We start from the raw sequence: 15,324 nt of genomic DNA on the forward strand, positions 1-15,324 counted from the left end.
CAGAATCGAAGTGAAAAGGTAACGTGTATTGTGGTTTTATTTATTTTGTATTATCATTGTTAATCGTTTAACTTGTTGATTGTGTACTGTTATCCTATACTCGTAGAACTACTGCACGTAGATTTGATTTATTTAGTGACTTCTGTGCAGGTTATTGTAGATTAAGGCATAATTGTTCCTTGAAACCTTGAGAGTTTGCAGGTCACCACACCTCTGTTGACAAACGCACTATCTTCAAGAGTGACGATCATGAGCCAAAAAAAAAAAAAATAGTTTGGTTTTACACTCAGTATATGCATCGTGGGGTTATTGTGGTCAATTTAGGCTGTGCACGCACAAACACTTCAGGCTTGAAAAGTTGCAAATGTAAGCATATATCGCGAATGCATTGTAATGGTGGAGTGTCTCTAATTACTGTGCGGTCACATAGTTAATACCTGTGCATTTACAGCAATCACTGTGTTATTATGCATAGTTACAATGTGCTTAATGTGTACATCTTTTTATTATTATTAGGTCATTTAGCAGAAGCCTTTATTCAAGGCGCCTTACAGATACAGTCCGTATATGTATCTCCGTCCTGCGGATGAGATGTTAAATCAATGTCCTATTGAAAGTGACTCTGCATATAATGCACAGTTCACAGCCTGCCTATGTAAGGCGCTTTGTGATGGTGGTCTACTATGAAAGGCGCTATATAAAGACATTATTGTTATTATTATCATCAGCTGCAGAGTCACTTACAACAATGTCTCACCCGAAAGACGGAGCACAAGGAGGTTAAGTGACTTGCTCACGGTCTCTCAGTGAGTAAGGTTTGAACCTGGGACCTCCTGTTTACAAGCGCTTTTCTTTAACCACTGGACCACACAGCAGGAAAGGACACGAGTCCATCGCAAGCCAGCGGCAAGGTGAGGAACTGCACGGAAATATATGCGCGCTCGGGTGAGTGTGATTTCACTTGAAACCGGGGATACAGTCTGAAGTGAGAGTAACCAATGTGGTGTTTCACTTGTCCTTTGATAAACCAGATAACACCAAACCTAGAAAATAAAGTGAAAAGGAATTGAAACATTTACGCCAGCTTCCAAACTGACTTACTGAAGGAAGGATAAATGATCATAGATACAGAGCGATTCCATATGTTTGCGCAGCACATTTTGACAGTGTATGTATTGCAAGCATGGGAGCAGGTCACTGTGGGTTCATAGGTCTGTCAAGGTAAAGGCTGGCAGTATGGTATCATTATTTTGTTCATGGAGAAAGTCTGACTTTTGGAGCACACGATTGCTATATTGCAGTGCCTTGAGATGAATTACACTGCCATACAAGCAGCTCATTGACAAATACAAGTCCTGAATACAGGGTTTGTCAAACAATCCAGGAAATGTTCAAGATAATTCCAGCTTTGCCTACAGGCAGTATCAACCCGAACCTAGACTAGTTTATAGGATACTGTAATCCAACGTGAAATCGTGGTAAGCGTGGCAGGTCCTTGCGCTTTCTTCTCCTGCGCGCGTTCAGTGGAGAATCGGGATTGTATTAGGCTTCTGAAACCCTTATTAAGTTCGAGGTTCTAAAGTGAGACAAGTGAAAAACGGAGCGTTTGAATATCAAAAGGTTCCATCTATAAAGGAGAGCTCTGTGGTTGATATCCTTATAGAAACACGGACACGGAACAACTTATACAGTAACTAGAGTCCCTACCTAGTTTTTATGCACAGTGCCAAAATGTGGTAATCGGCATGCTTCACCTCATTTCCAAAGCAAGACGCATCGGACAGGCCCAGGCTTGGCCCCTGTCATTAGCAGAGTCACGATATTCATTTATTATAATAATAATAATAATAATAATAATAATAATAATAATAATAATAATAATAATAATAATAATAATAATAATAATAACAGAACGCACCTGCTCAGAGCAGAGTAAAACAGAAAGGTTGGTGTTCTGCATTCCCTGCCGTCAAGATATAATAGAAGAGGCGGGGCTTTTTCGTGCTCACTCCAAAAACTACCTTTGTCGTCCAACGTCACTATCCAACCTTCAAGTTAACCTGACTATATGCAATACGCAAATAAATAATGCATCGATAAATATAATATTTAAAACGCTGTAATATGTATTTTATTTGCTTAATATTGCAAAAAGTGCGTATAGTATACAGTAGACTATATTTATATTTATATATATATATATATGCAATTTAGCTAAAGCTTATTTCGATTTGATAACTCATATCAGCGCAATTGTAAATGATGGTTTTAACCTATACTTTGTAGTCTGTTTTGTACAAGGGTTTCAGGCAAATATACAGGCACGCGTTGGAGCAGATGGGCAGCTCGCTATCATGAATAGCTTCCTATCTGCAGCAATGATTGAGGCGAGCCACGGGTCCCAAGCTTTGACTGCTAGGCTCTCACTTAGATGCAATACTTTTAATACCTTCTACCTACAAGTCTCCAGCAGCAGAGCACACGTAGAACGGTAACCCCAGCAAGAGGAAAACACTCCAATAAAACTAAAAGCCGCGCCATTTGGTGCATCAAGGTCGTGTTTTCTTGTTCAAAATGTAAGCTGCGTTGTTTTATTTCTTGTTATTGCTTGTTGCTATTTAGACATTGCAAATCATGTCACATTGCCCCAAATGCCTTGCCTTGTTCTGTTCAATGTAGGGTGTGCACTTCTAAATACTTCATTTGCCCACACTTTTTGCAGTGACTCATTTATTAAACTGTGCCAGCAAAAACAGGTCAAACATGTAGTACAGCACAAGATAATGACTAGGTTGGGTATTGAAAATACCAAGAAATATAGGCTATTATAAAAATCTAATAAAAAAGCATACAATTACACGAGCACGATATATGTATCTGGCAATGGTATAATGGGAAGCATTGTCTTATGTTTTAAAAAGTAGGCAGGAAACAACAATTTGCCAAAGGTGGCTGTCACTGTAAAACCAAAGGTTATAATTAAACATAATCTTGCGCAACATATTTTGAGCAAACCCATTAGTATTTATTTTCTGTTTCATAATATGTATTAGATGCACGAAAAAAAGAGTGATGATAATAAAATTCACGAGATTATGTTTCATTATAACCTTAATTCGATTATTTTTAAAGTGGGAGGCAGATAAGGGCATGCGCCTACAGATATATACACCTGCTTGACGCATCCTATATTACGGTAGCGGTTACAATGACCTCTGTTTGAAATATACTTGTCGATGAAAGCTTTCCAAACACTTACACGTAACAATCCCTTTCTTTAACCACTGAACCACGAAGCCTCCCTGTATTTAATATAAAATGTGCTCCGTTACAGATGAGAGGGTGTTTTTATACGGCACCAGCTCGGTAATATGCAACATGCAAAGTATTTTTTATTTTCCTGTTTAAGCATTATAGTAAGCATGTGACTATGGCTAGAATCGCCAATGATCTCGATTCAATATCATATCGTGAACACCATATCAAGGATCGAGACGTTAAAATGTGATTGAAGCAAATCTGTTTTGAAACAAAAACGCAGCTTCCCGAGACAAAACCAACGCTATAATTTAATAAGAAAAAAAAAAATCTGTCAAAGTACCGTCAAAGAAAAGGAATTGCGGATTTGGAAACGTTACGCTATCGCCTTTAAATTTGAACCCGTACAATTCAACACATGTGTAAGGGGCTGCTATGCAGGGCGCAGTGGCCTTCAACATGAATGAATCATTAATGCGTGCATGCACGGGGTAGACACAAGCTCGGCACGGGCCAGCAGCTCCAGAGCACAACTAGACAGGAAGGGTGGTTTAATGGGCAGTGAGGGGAGGTCTGACAGGACCATACAACGACGAGAGTGTCAATAAAAAAAAAAGAAAAAAAAGGCACCGTGGCCGTGTGACGCATATATCTCAGTTAAATGCGGTTGGTGAGGTTGTTTACGCGATGAAATGTCCGAAGAAGTTCCTTCATAACCCCGGCGTTCTTTAGACTTCCTCCGGTTGTTGAAAATCGTAATCTTTCAAGCCGTTCTGAGAGTCCACGGGGTTTCTCACCCCAGTGTCTTTCATTCCAGTGCCGGTTTATAGTTGTTGTAACTAATCTATAGAATAAATTGTTGGGTGATGTTATTTAAAAACTATAACCTGTAAACACATCATTCATTTCTTTAGCAAATTCGATTCAGGTTCTAGCAGATAATATCAGTTGTCTCGTTGCTTATTTACTTTGACCCTGAGTTTTATGTAATACGTTTATCATGAAACAGCTAGAAAATGGGAATTCTCCCTTAAATTAGGAAGCATGGCAAAACCCCCTCTAATAAATAGGTAAAGCAGAACGTATTTAGAACCCATGTCAGACCCATAGAACGCTCTGTTGTGCAGTAGAATCTGACTAAAAAAAAAAACAATACAACACATATTTATTTGTATAGAGCGCCATTCACGCCATGGCATCCCACAGCGCTGTGCAGAGTTAAAAACAAAACAAGAGAGTCCGTATGTTCAATACACTCCAGCTACAACCAATTATACAAAATCACATTACCAAAAAAAGAGTATGTTTTCAATTTAGACTTCAAATAATCCAATGTTTCAACCTGCCTAATGTCATCCAGAATAGTGTTCCACAAGCGAGGAGCACCACAGCGCAACGCTCCGGCTGGAATTGATTTAAGAGGATTTTTTTGTTGTTTGTTTGTTTTTTTGGAACAGCTAGGAGTTGTGCATTTCCCGATCTCGCGGAACTAATAGGAATATACGCATTAAGCTGTTCTTGGAGATGGAATGGCCCTGATCTTATAAATTACTGCGGCAACTTCTTAACCACTGGAGTAACGAGTTCTGTCTCAAACACCATGTGCAACCCCAGTGCATTGTTTCATAACTAAAAAGCTTCTATTTGTCCTACTTCAATGAGATTTAGAATACAGACTTGCCATATACCAGAGATCTTGAACGTAATGCAGTGTTGAAGGCCTCCGAGGTAGCCCTGAATATATATTTCGGACACAGATGTAATTTTGTGTCAACCTAATTTAATAGAAGACAAATCCACAAATCCGGAAAACGCGTGCAGATGTGACGATGGAGAGTAGGCAAAAATTATGTATATATATATATATATATATATATATATATATATATATATATATATATATATATATATATATATATATATATATATATATATATACTTATCAGGATAACCTGGGAATTGTTGCCCTGTGTATTAAGGACGAAGTAAGTGGTGTGGTAAAGCTTTAATTAAAACACGTAACTAAAACGCCAGTTGAGAAAGTTTAGGATTATGGATTTTATTTCTTGCAGATTGTCTTGGATTATCTGAAATTATCGTGTGTGTAAATGTGTGGAGGAGATCTGGAGAAAGGAGAGAGTCGATTACATTGTGAAAAAAGGAAACATCAAATTATTATTATTTTCCTTATTGGTTTATTGTGAGTAGCCATAGTCCTATGCCACATTGAATCTGATTTATATATGCCAATTAAATCCTCTACCCAAGCCGAAACCCAAGCAGCAGGGGGTGATGGATGGAAAATTGAACCAATCAACGATGCAAAGAGACGCGCGGAGGAGTCTAAACGCAACAGACGCCATTGTGAGTCAAACACCGAGTCAACTTCGTGTTTAAACTAAAGAGCATCTGGAGCCAAAATGGCGAACAAAGGGCTGCGGTTTCACGACGTGATGTCCGCTGTGAGTTTTTATCTGAATCGCATTATAGTACTTTGTGGTAAGACAATATTCCCAGTTATTCCCATTTTCCGTGTCACGACACAAATGCTATATTTAAGTGGCCTCTTAAGCAGAAGGAAGAGGATAGGGTTAGGGTTAGGCCCTGAAACCGGGAAAGTTTAAAATGTACATAGTAGCGGTACAAAATATCATCTGTTGTCTGTGTGTTTGTTTTATATCCTGTCCAGTCACTCGGTGCATCATTTTATCATGTTAATTTTTCTATCTATCCATTATATATAACACCGTAGAGTTCATAAAAACTGATTTAAAATATCTAAAAACAATTGCATTAAAAACGTCTTGCTTCCCGCTGTTCCTGGTGAGCTACACCCCGATATGAAGCCTCCTTCTCTGCGGATCTTGGCTGCTGTGACCAGATACAAGGCACGAGAACGGCACGAGCCTGATACACAAAAGACCAGGTGGCGTCCTCCAGTTCAGATCGAAAGACTGGTTTATCTGAGTTGACTTTATTCATTATTTTAGTACTTTCATACCACGCATCTATAGTGCAAATACGGAATTCAAATCTGCATTGATAAAGTGATGTTTGGGTTAAAATGATTTAAACGGAGCCGATGTCGTTGTGCATCATAACATCTACTCGTCCTTTTAAGAGATCCTGTGATGCTGCGCTTTGATGTCATTGTGAGTCTTTGTGTGCTCTCAAAATACAATTTGCACCAATTAAACAGACAAATCGATGGATCGTTTGTACCGCCGATTTGCCTATAACAATCTCGTCTAACATTGTTTTATATAATATATAGATATGTTTTCTTTCCTACATATTCAAAATGTATGAAAGTCATAATATATTAGAATATAATATATTAAACATAGCTCCATCTCCTACTAAAACCAATTAATGAACAATCCAATGCGTGGTATAGATGTGAACATTTAAAAAAAATGAATCTATGTCGCACAGTGCATTAAAATCGTACCCAAGCCGAACCCCAAGCTAAATGAAGCCTGCATCTGGCCACAGAACTACAAAACAAAGGGGGGTGTTTTACAAATTATAATGAGGATTTTATAGCGTCACGAGGTTTGCACGCTAGAAGGTTAACCATCGCAGAAGCGGACAGACAAACACATCCTGGACATCGCTGCTTCGTCTTTTGCTGTGTATAGAGTAACACAATACACAGACAGCAGGGAGTGGAACTGATTGCATTGACATTATCGTCAGACTTATATTTGAGTTACACAGTCAACCCCTACATGCATAGCCTCCATGCTGAGCGGAGAAGTATAAATACATCTCTAAACGCTGTAGTTGCACGGACAATGGTGTTTGCATTATTCAGTTTTTTTATAGTTCTTGGCAGGCTTCCTTTTAGTAGGCTGGGAAGTTTTTAAACACTTCCAGTACCGTATACGAAGCTTCCATTTGTGCGCGCTCCTCACCCTAAGGCAAGGCACGAGAACAGCACACGCCAACTTACACCAAAGACCAACTGCTTCCTCCCGAGTTCCAATCGAGACACTTGCTTGAGATGTTTTCTGAACATTTAAATCAATCAATCAATACGTGTGTTCAATGCTTACGGGCGCTTATGGAAATTATTCTGATTCTATGATTTATTTTCAGAACCACTTTGGATTCGCGTTGAATAAGAATACTTCCCCAAAGCAAAGCTGCTACAGAAATTCAAGAAACACTTCCTTTTACTAGGAATTTCACCGGCACACGCTTCAGAAGACAAAACATAATCAGATAATGCGGGCTCGATGCATTCATGAATTTAATCTATTTTAAATGTTTTAGTTTCTGATAGAATCACCTGTATCATGCAAATTGACCAATAAGCGATTAAAGGGAGTGCCTGCGTTGTTGTCGAAGTATGTACAAAACAATAATAAATGAATATATATATTGAATATGCCATGTTTTATAAGATTTTAAAACTAGCAAGTAACAGACAACAACCAACTGTGCTTGACAGCCAATCCCCGAACGCACGAGTTCTGTGTCCCCTCCCACTTCTGTCAGCAAGCCCGTGACATGGAAGTGAGCAGAGCAGAAAGAGTCTCTTTGCAGAACGACCAGCCGGACCCCTCGTCTCTCTCCTGCTTCTTCTCTCAGCTCTCCGACGCACCAGATATACAGAAGCACGGGTTCACTAACCACGCACAGGTAACCCTAGAAGAGAAACATAGTTGTCTTTTTTTAAAGTTTCTGCAGATATCTTGAGAGATGAGTGATTATTATTATTATTATTATTATTATTATTATTATTTTATTATTATTTATTATTATTATTATTATTATTATTATTATTATTATTATTATTAATCGTTGTGATAAACACATAGTTTAGCGACTTGTATAGATCATTTGCACAGTGGCATGTAAGGCATCTTTTTTTCGGTCCAATAAAAACCATGAAAGTAAATCAAGTCTTGAAGAATCAATCAAGTCATTTAGTTCAGAACTTCATACATATTATGCAAATATTGATTATAATCACAAATATCTGAAATATGGACTTTATACCGGAACAATATTAACTTGTTTATAATTGCTCCATAAATGTATTTTAATCATATAATAAATAATATTATACTATTATTATATTATTATATATTATTATTATTAATAATAATAATAATAATAATAATAACAAGTAAGTTGTTGCATTATCGTCCTGTAAACAGCCTGTAAACCAATGCGTTTCTGGAGCCCTAACTCGCAGCGCTGCGCTCTCGACTGTTAGTAATGAACGGCCCGCGACCCAGGCCACTCTCCGCAGGAGGCAGATGGGCCGCCAGAAACGAGCGCAGCTGCAGTGCATGTAAAGGCATTGCTGCTCGCGGAAACACGAACTGAAGGAATTTAGGAACACGTGTAGAATACTGATTGGTACCCCGATTGAGAGAAAAAGAAATAATGTCGTAGTTCGCAATATGGAATTAGGAAATCGCTTCTTCATTTTGTATTGCTTTTGTATGGTGGTTTATTTATTAGACTTAAAATCCAAAAACTGAGTAGCTTACCTAAATCACTTCTAACAAATAAATGCTTAAACGCATAATGAGTAATTCTGAAACGTTAATAACCGATTAACCTTTGCGAGGTCTCTTACTGCTCCCTTCACTGCAGAACACGTGGAGGCCGCGATAGAAGTGTTTCAGCACCTTGGACAGAAGCCACGCGTCCTCTTGGGGAGTGAGTGTGCACAACATCCAACAAACCGCACAGTACAGCACCGCCAATTCAATTTCTGCTTTCTTGTGTTATTCACGATGTTGTAAAGCACGTGGTTAATGAACACATTAAAGCTGCCTCTTTTCAGCTGTGTAGATTACTGTCTACTGTGAAAGACAATCTCTGGCAACTGGAGCAGGTACGCCACTTCCTCAATTCAGGTAAGAGTCTGGTAAAGTCCTTCACATTACGTTTTTGACGTTTGCAATTATTATTATTATTATTATTATTATTATTATTATTATTATTATTATTATTATTATTATTATTATTATTATTTACTGTTAAGCTGCCTTGACTGTGAGTCCAGGGGCTGGTCTTTAGTTCCAGTTCCCTGCCACAGAGATGAATAATGTTAGGCCGAATCAGCCAAAGGGTCTTTATATGAGTGTGCGATAGCGCTACCAGGTGCACCAGTAGTGTATTGCCATCAAAACGAAACTTGATCCAAAATCTCAGATTCCTAGGTGGCTCTGGTTCTTTTGTAAATACACTTTAACTGCTGGAGTCTGAGATGAGAACCGCTTTGAAAGATGGCAAACACCACAACAAGGGGAGGGGAAGTCAACAGACTCATGGGACACGGGATACCAGTGTGTTATTCTATACAGTACGCATGAGCTGTTCTTTATGGTTGTTGTTCATCATGGGTTCATCTTTATTGCATTGAGAGATATAGCGCCATATGTACTTATTAAAGTTTTTTTGTTTTTTTTTTCAATATGCACAGCTTTATTAAATGCTATGCCCCCTCACTTGACTGTGCTATTAGCTAATTTGTATGATTAATTATAAAAAAATAAAATATTAAAAGTTAAAAAAAAAAAAAAAAAAAAAAACGTTATTAAGAAAAGCCACCATCTATTTCCTGGGTGTGGATTTCAAACAGCAGCTAAGTAACCGGTCCTTGGGGACAGCCGTCCACGTTCCCACGGTAATGCGTCCAATATGGGTCGTGTCAGTTTGAATAGACTGAATGGGCTGATTGTTAAGAGCTGTGGCTGGGGACCGTGCACGCGTCGGGCACGAGACGGCGCTAACCACGGGGGACCCCCTCGCCCCTGAACAGCTCGCTCAAGCAGAAGAAGAAGACGCGGATACCGATCTAGCTCGCCGCGCCCTTTAATACACCCGCTCTGTTCTAATGAGACTCTGCATACCGATCTAGCTCGCCGCGCCCTTTAATACACCCGCTCTGTTCTAATGAGACTCTGCATACCGATCTAGCTCGCCGCGCCCTTTAATACACCCGCTCTGTTCTAATGAGACTCTGCATACAGATCTAGCTCGCCGCGCCCTTTAGTACACCCGCTCTGTTCTAATGAGACTCTGCATACCGATCTAGCTCGCCGCGCCCTTTAATAGACCCCCTCTGTTCTAATGAGACTCTGCATACCGATCTAGCTCGCCGCGCCCTTTAATAGACCCCCTCTGTTCTAATGAGACTCTGCATACAGATCTAGCTCGCCGCGCCCTTTAATAAACCCGCTCTGTTCTAATGAGACTCTGCATACAGATCTAGCTCGCCGCGCCCTTTAATAAACCCGCTCTGTTCTAATGAGACTCTGCATACAGATCTAGCTCGCCGCGCCCTTTAATACACCCGCTCTGTTCTAATGAGACTCTGCATACCGATCTAGCTCGCCGCGCCCTTTAATACACCCGCTCTGTTCTAATGAGACTCTGCATACCGATCTAGCTCGCCGCGCCCTTTAGTACACCCGCTCTGTTCTAATGAGACTCCGCATACCGATCTAGCTCGCCGCGCCCTTTAATACACCCGCTCTGTTCTAATGAGACTCTGCATACCGATCTAGCTCGCCGCGCCCTTTAATACACCCGCTCTGTTCTAATGAGACTCTGCATACCGATCTAGCTCGCCGCGCCCTTTAATACACCCGCTCTGTTCTAATGAGACTCTGCATACAGATCTAGCTCGCCGCGCCCTTTAGTACACCCGCTCTGTTCTAATGAGACTCTGCATACCGATCTAGCTCGCCGCGCCCTTTAATACACCCGCTCTGTTCTAATGAGACTCTGCATACCGATCTAGCTCGCCGCGCCCTTTAATAGACCCCCTCTGTTCTAATGAGACTGCATACCGATCTAGCTCGCCGCGCCCTTTAATACACCCGCTCTGTTCTAATGAGACTCTGCATACCGATCTAGCTCGCCGCGCCCTTTAATAGACCCCCTCTGTTCTAATGAGACTCTGCATACCGATCTAGCTCGCCGCGCCCTTTAATACACCCGCTCTGTTCTAATGAGACTCCGCATACCGATCTAGCTCGCCGCGCCCTTTAATACACCCGCTCTGTTCTAATGAGACTCTGCATACACCTAACAGGATGCGGGACTCTTTAAACACGCATTAAGGGAGCACCGCGGTGAAAGAAAGGGCGTGCAAAAACGAAACGCCTCCAGATAGATACAGTGCTAATTAAAGCGAGAACGCGGCGTGGCTTATCTGATACCTTGAGAGTGTGACTGGGGGGGGGGGCGTCCTTTTTTGTGGAGTTATTTGTATCTTTTTACAGTAAATAATAATAATAATAATAATAATAATAATAATAATAATAATAATAATAAAAACGATTATACTGCTGCCTTTTTCTGTAATTATTCATATATTTTGTAAGGGATGTTAAAGGGCACAAATGACTCTATAAGCGTGTGTTTGAATTGTTTGAGAATATGCACTGGAAGCACAGATACGTGTTACCAAATGAAACAGGGCAGTGGGAAGGACACAGTGAGATGTGTTCCAAGTCTGTTGCGCAATGCTTTGTCAGTCCCACACGTGTTAATAAACATGACGGCTCGTTGCTCAGTGTGCTTGTTGTCTCCCTGCACCACGTGTTCTCCTAGTCTTCAATATTCAATCTGGTTGCTCTTCCGTTTGCAGTATTGATTGGAACTGCGATGGTAAGTGATACGCAATTAGCAAGACCCACTTTATAAATAGTATTTTATTTTTTTTGCTTGAGAAAATATATGGTTTATTTGCAAACGTAGGCTACATGTTTTCTGAGATATTTTTCTTGATCTGCACAAACTTTTTCTCAGTTATTCATGGTTAGAGATGAAATAATAATAAAAAGCCTATGAAATGTGTTCTTGCTTGCCACCATGTGGTGGGACATACTTACTACATATAACAGAAACTAGACCATATCAACGAAGCATTTGCACCCAGTTAAATGTACAGGTTTCTTTAGGTTTCCTTTTTGGAAAGAAAGAAAGGAAACAAACAACCTGTCAGAACTAAGCTGCATGCATGCATATTATCTGAAGCATTGGACTATCGAACACTGTATATGGAACGGCCTGTGGTAAGAACGGTTCTTTTAAGAACGCTCGCAGCCTGCAGGAATCGTGTTTTGTAGAATGATGTTTACAGCAGTCTGGACACGATGTGTTTTGGTTATGAGGGCATCCAGTACCCTTCTGCTTCGGTGAAACTTTCAATTTAAAGTAATACGGGTCACTCCTGGCTTTCAGAATGTATTGGTTCCGCTTGACTTTTTGAGAATAAAGCCAGCTGCAAATAAATAAATAAATAAATTAAATAATACATTGGAAGTTTAGAGGTATGTCTTAAATATTCTTTGTAAATTTCAAATTCTAGATTGTTAATTCAAATATACATATTTTGTAACAATTTTATATATGTTTTATTATTTCAATTATTGTGCATTATTGCATTCAAACAACTACCTAGAATGAGTGAGTCGTGCTGGGAGGCAAATGTCAAAAGTCGTTTTGTTTTCTGCAGCTCAATTCACGTACGGGCCTTTCAAAGCAATGGGCTGTGAGTTGAATCTCCTCTCTGTTGTTTGTGGTGCTTTTGCCGTTGGCGGCACGGTTGCTTCTCTTTACACTGACTGCTGGCAGGTGAGTGACAAGTCATTCAATTCTCGGTTTAGAATTACAAAATGCTTTAATTTATTTATTTATCTATTTTTGCAAATGCAATAGATACACTAAAGGGACTATATTATAGGCACTACTAATAGTAATAATTTATTTCTTGCTTGTCCATAATAACTTTGCCATATTTGTAAATACAGCAACCGTGCAAACAGCTGCGAGGCCAGTGTTCAAACGGTGTGATGTGGTATAGCTACACATACAGCGACAATACAGTGCATGCGCTTGTGGTGCAGCTCCGGTTTCGCTTTCTTTCTAGATAAACAGCAAAGGGTCGGTGATGCTGAGTATCCGCTGCCGGGCTCTCTGGAGAGAATGTGTGTGGGACAAGTTTGTTAAAATATGGACATGCGACATTTTCAGTTCTTACCTGAACCCACACCCACGTATGCAATAACAATAATGCATGCTCTGTGTTCATTGTAAACCCACCGGTGAAAGGAGGGGGTAGAGAAATTCAATTAAAACATTGTTTTCACCGCTAAACAGACACCAAGTGCCAATGTACAAGGAAGAAACCATTTATAATCAGATTTAACCCAGCTTTGAAGAATGCAAGCCCCACCTTCATATCTGCAGCATAACTCGCTGTTTATTGTGTACCACAAACCCAGTCTAGTTTATTGTTCAACTTTGACTTCAGTGCCGTAAAGTATAATACCATTTCCAGCCACCAAGTGGTGCTATGCAACAAGTAACATCCATATAGAAAACAAAGTGACATTTTAGCAAACATTTTAAAATACGTTTTGAAAGTCACAATGTGCATCGGATTTAATGCATAAGGCTGCACGTTCTACATTCTCTTTATCATTCCCCCACAATTTTTAGCAACCATAGTGGTGACGAGGTCTCTGATGATCACCTCCAGCATTGTGAGTGTGGCTGCCTTCTTGTGCCTGCTTCTAGGATTCAGACACTTCCATTACTGTAGAGATGCCATGATGAGAAGGCGGCTGCAGAGACTGGCTGCTGCATTGTATTTCCTAGTAGGTGAGTTATAAATAGGGGGAATAGGCTGATTGCAAGATGCCTCTAGCACTGTTGTTCTGTTTAAGAGAGAATTTTCTAGAACTCCCACATGGTTCTATAAAGCATCCATTGCAAATGTTACTACAAATATTAAAATCTTTTTACAGCAAAGAGATTAATCATGTATCTTCCAGTTATTATTCTTACCCTTATTATTGTTTTTATTATTATTATTATCATTTTGTGTTTCAGGAGTGTCTTCTACTGGTGCCATAATTAGATACTGTGTGTATGTTTACCATATTCACCAATATGAGGTAAATGTTGTTTTTTTATTATTATTGATGTTTTTCTGTACTCTAAATGTCATTATTATGCATGCATGGCTACACACAAGCCTGTGAGAAGGTTTTGTTTTTTACAGCCAGTATATTGCATTACTACGTTGCTTCTTTTTACCAGGTCTCTCTAAAAATCCCAGGCTTCCCCAGTTTTGAATATGGTTACTCATTGTGGACAGCGGTTGGTGCAACATTAGCAGCTCTCTTATCTGCCATTATCTCAACCTATGAAAGCTTCTGCAAGGAGATAAAGAATAAAGAAAGGACAAAGGAGAGTCCGTCTCAAACCAAGCAATCCATCAGCACATATGTTTAACACCCCCAGCCCCACTTCAACCAGTTGGATGTGTTTCTTTAAGCCTGGATAAGAACCCGTGAGATCATGTTTGTTGCTGTATAAATAGGTGTTGGGTTTGTTTTTCCATATATATTCAGTATACTGTGGTGTTTGTCAATCAAATAAAATGATGATATAGTATCTGTGTTACTCTAAAAGGGGAAAGTGAAACTGTAGCCGCAGGTAGCAATAGAGCAAAGCGATCTGTCTGTTTCTTATAAAGACTACAAAGCGATCGGTCTGCCTCTGTTATAAAGACTGCAAAGCAATCTGTCTGTCTGTCTCTTATAAAGACTGCAAAGCGATCTGTCTGTCTGTCTCTTATAAAGACTGCAAAGCAATCTGTCTGTCTGTCTCTTATAAAGACTGCAAAGCGATCTGTCTGTCTGTCTCTTATAAAGACTGCAAAGCAATCTGTTGGTCTCTCTTATAAAGTTTGCAAAGCGATCTGTCTGCCTCTGATATAAAGATTGCAAAGCGATCTGTCTGCCTTTTATAAAGATTGCAAAGCAATCTGCCTGCCTGTGATATAAAGATTGCAAAGTGATCTGTCTGTTTGCCTCTCTTATAAAGATTGCTCTCTGTTTGTAATAAGGCTAATTTGAAGAACCTGCCCTACAGAAGTGTACTACCAAATATCTGAACACCAGCTGCAGCCGCAACAGCCATTCAAAATGATCTAGACAGCATTCAGAACTGGGCAGACACAAGGCAAATTACATTTAATAGAGAAAAGTGTAAGGTACTGCATGCAGGCAATATAAATGT

At 39.7% G+C, this 15,324-nt stretch overlaps 1 long non-coding RNA gene across 1 annotated transcript; it reads left to right on the plus strand.

Moving 5' to 3' along the window:
• Positions 1–13,269: 13,269 nt before the first annotated feature.
• Positions 13,270–14,845, plus strand: LOC121329404. Its single transcript, XR_005951771.1, has 3 exons — positions 13,270–13,899; positions 14,131–14,195; positions 14,341–14,845. It is a non-coding gene; the product is annotated as an uncharacterized LOC121329404 (long non-coding RNA).
• The last annotated feature ends 479 nt before the right edge of the window (positions 14,846–15,324 follow it).

Source organism: Polyodon spathula, chromosome 16 (genome assembly GCF_017654505.1).
Source record: "Polyodon spathula isolate WHYD16114869_AA chromosome 16, ASM1765450v1, whole genome shotgun sequence".
NCBI classification, from domain to species: domain Eukaryota; kingdom Metazoa; phylum Chordata; class Actinopteri; order Acipenseriformes; family Polyodontidae; genus Polyodon; species Polyodon spathula.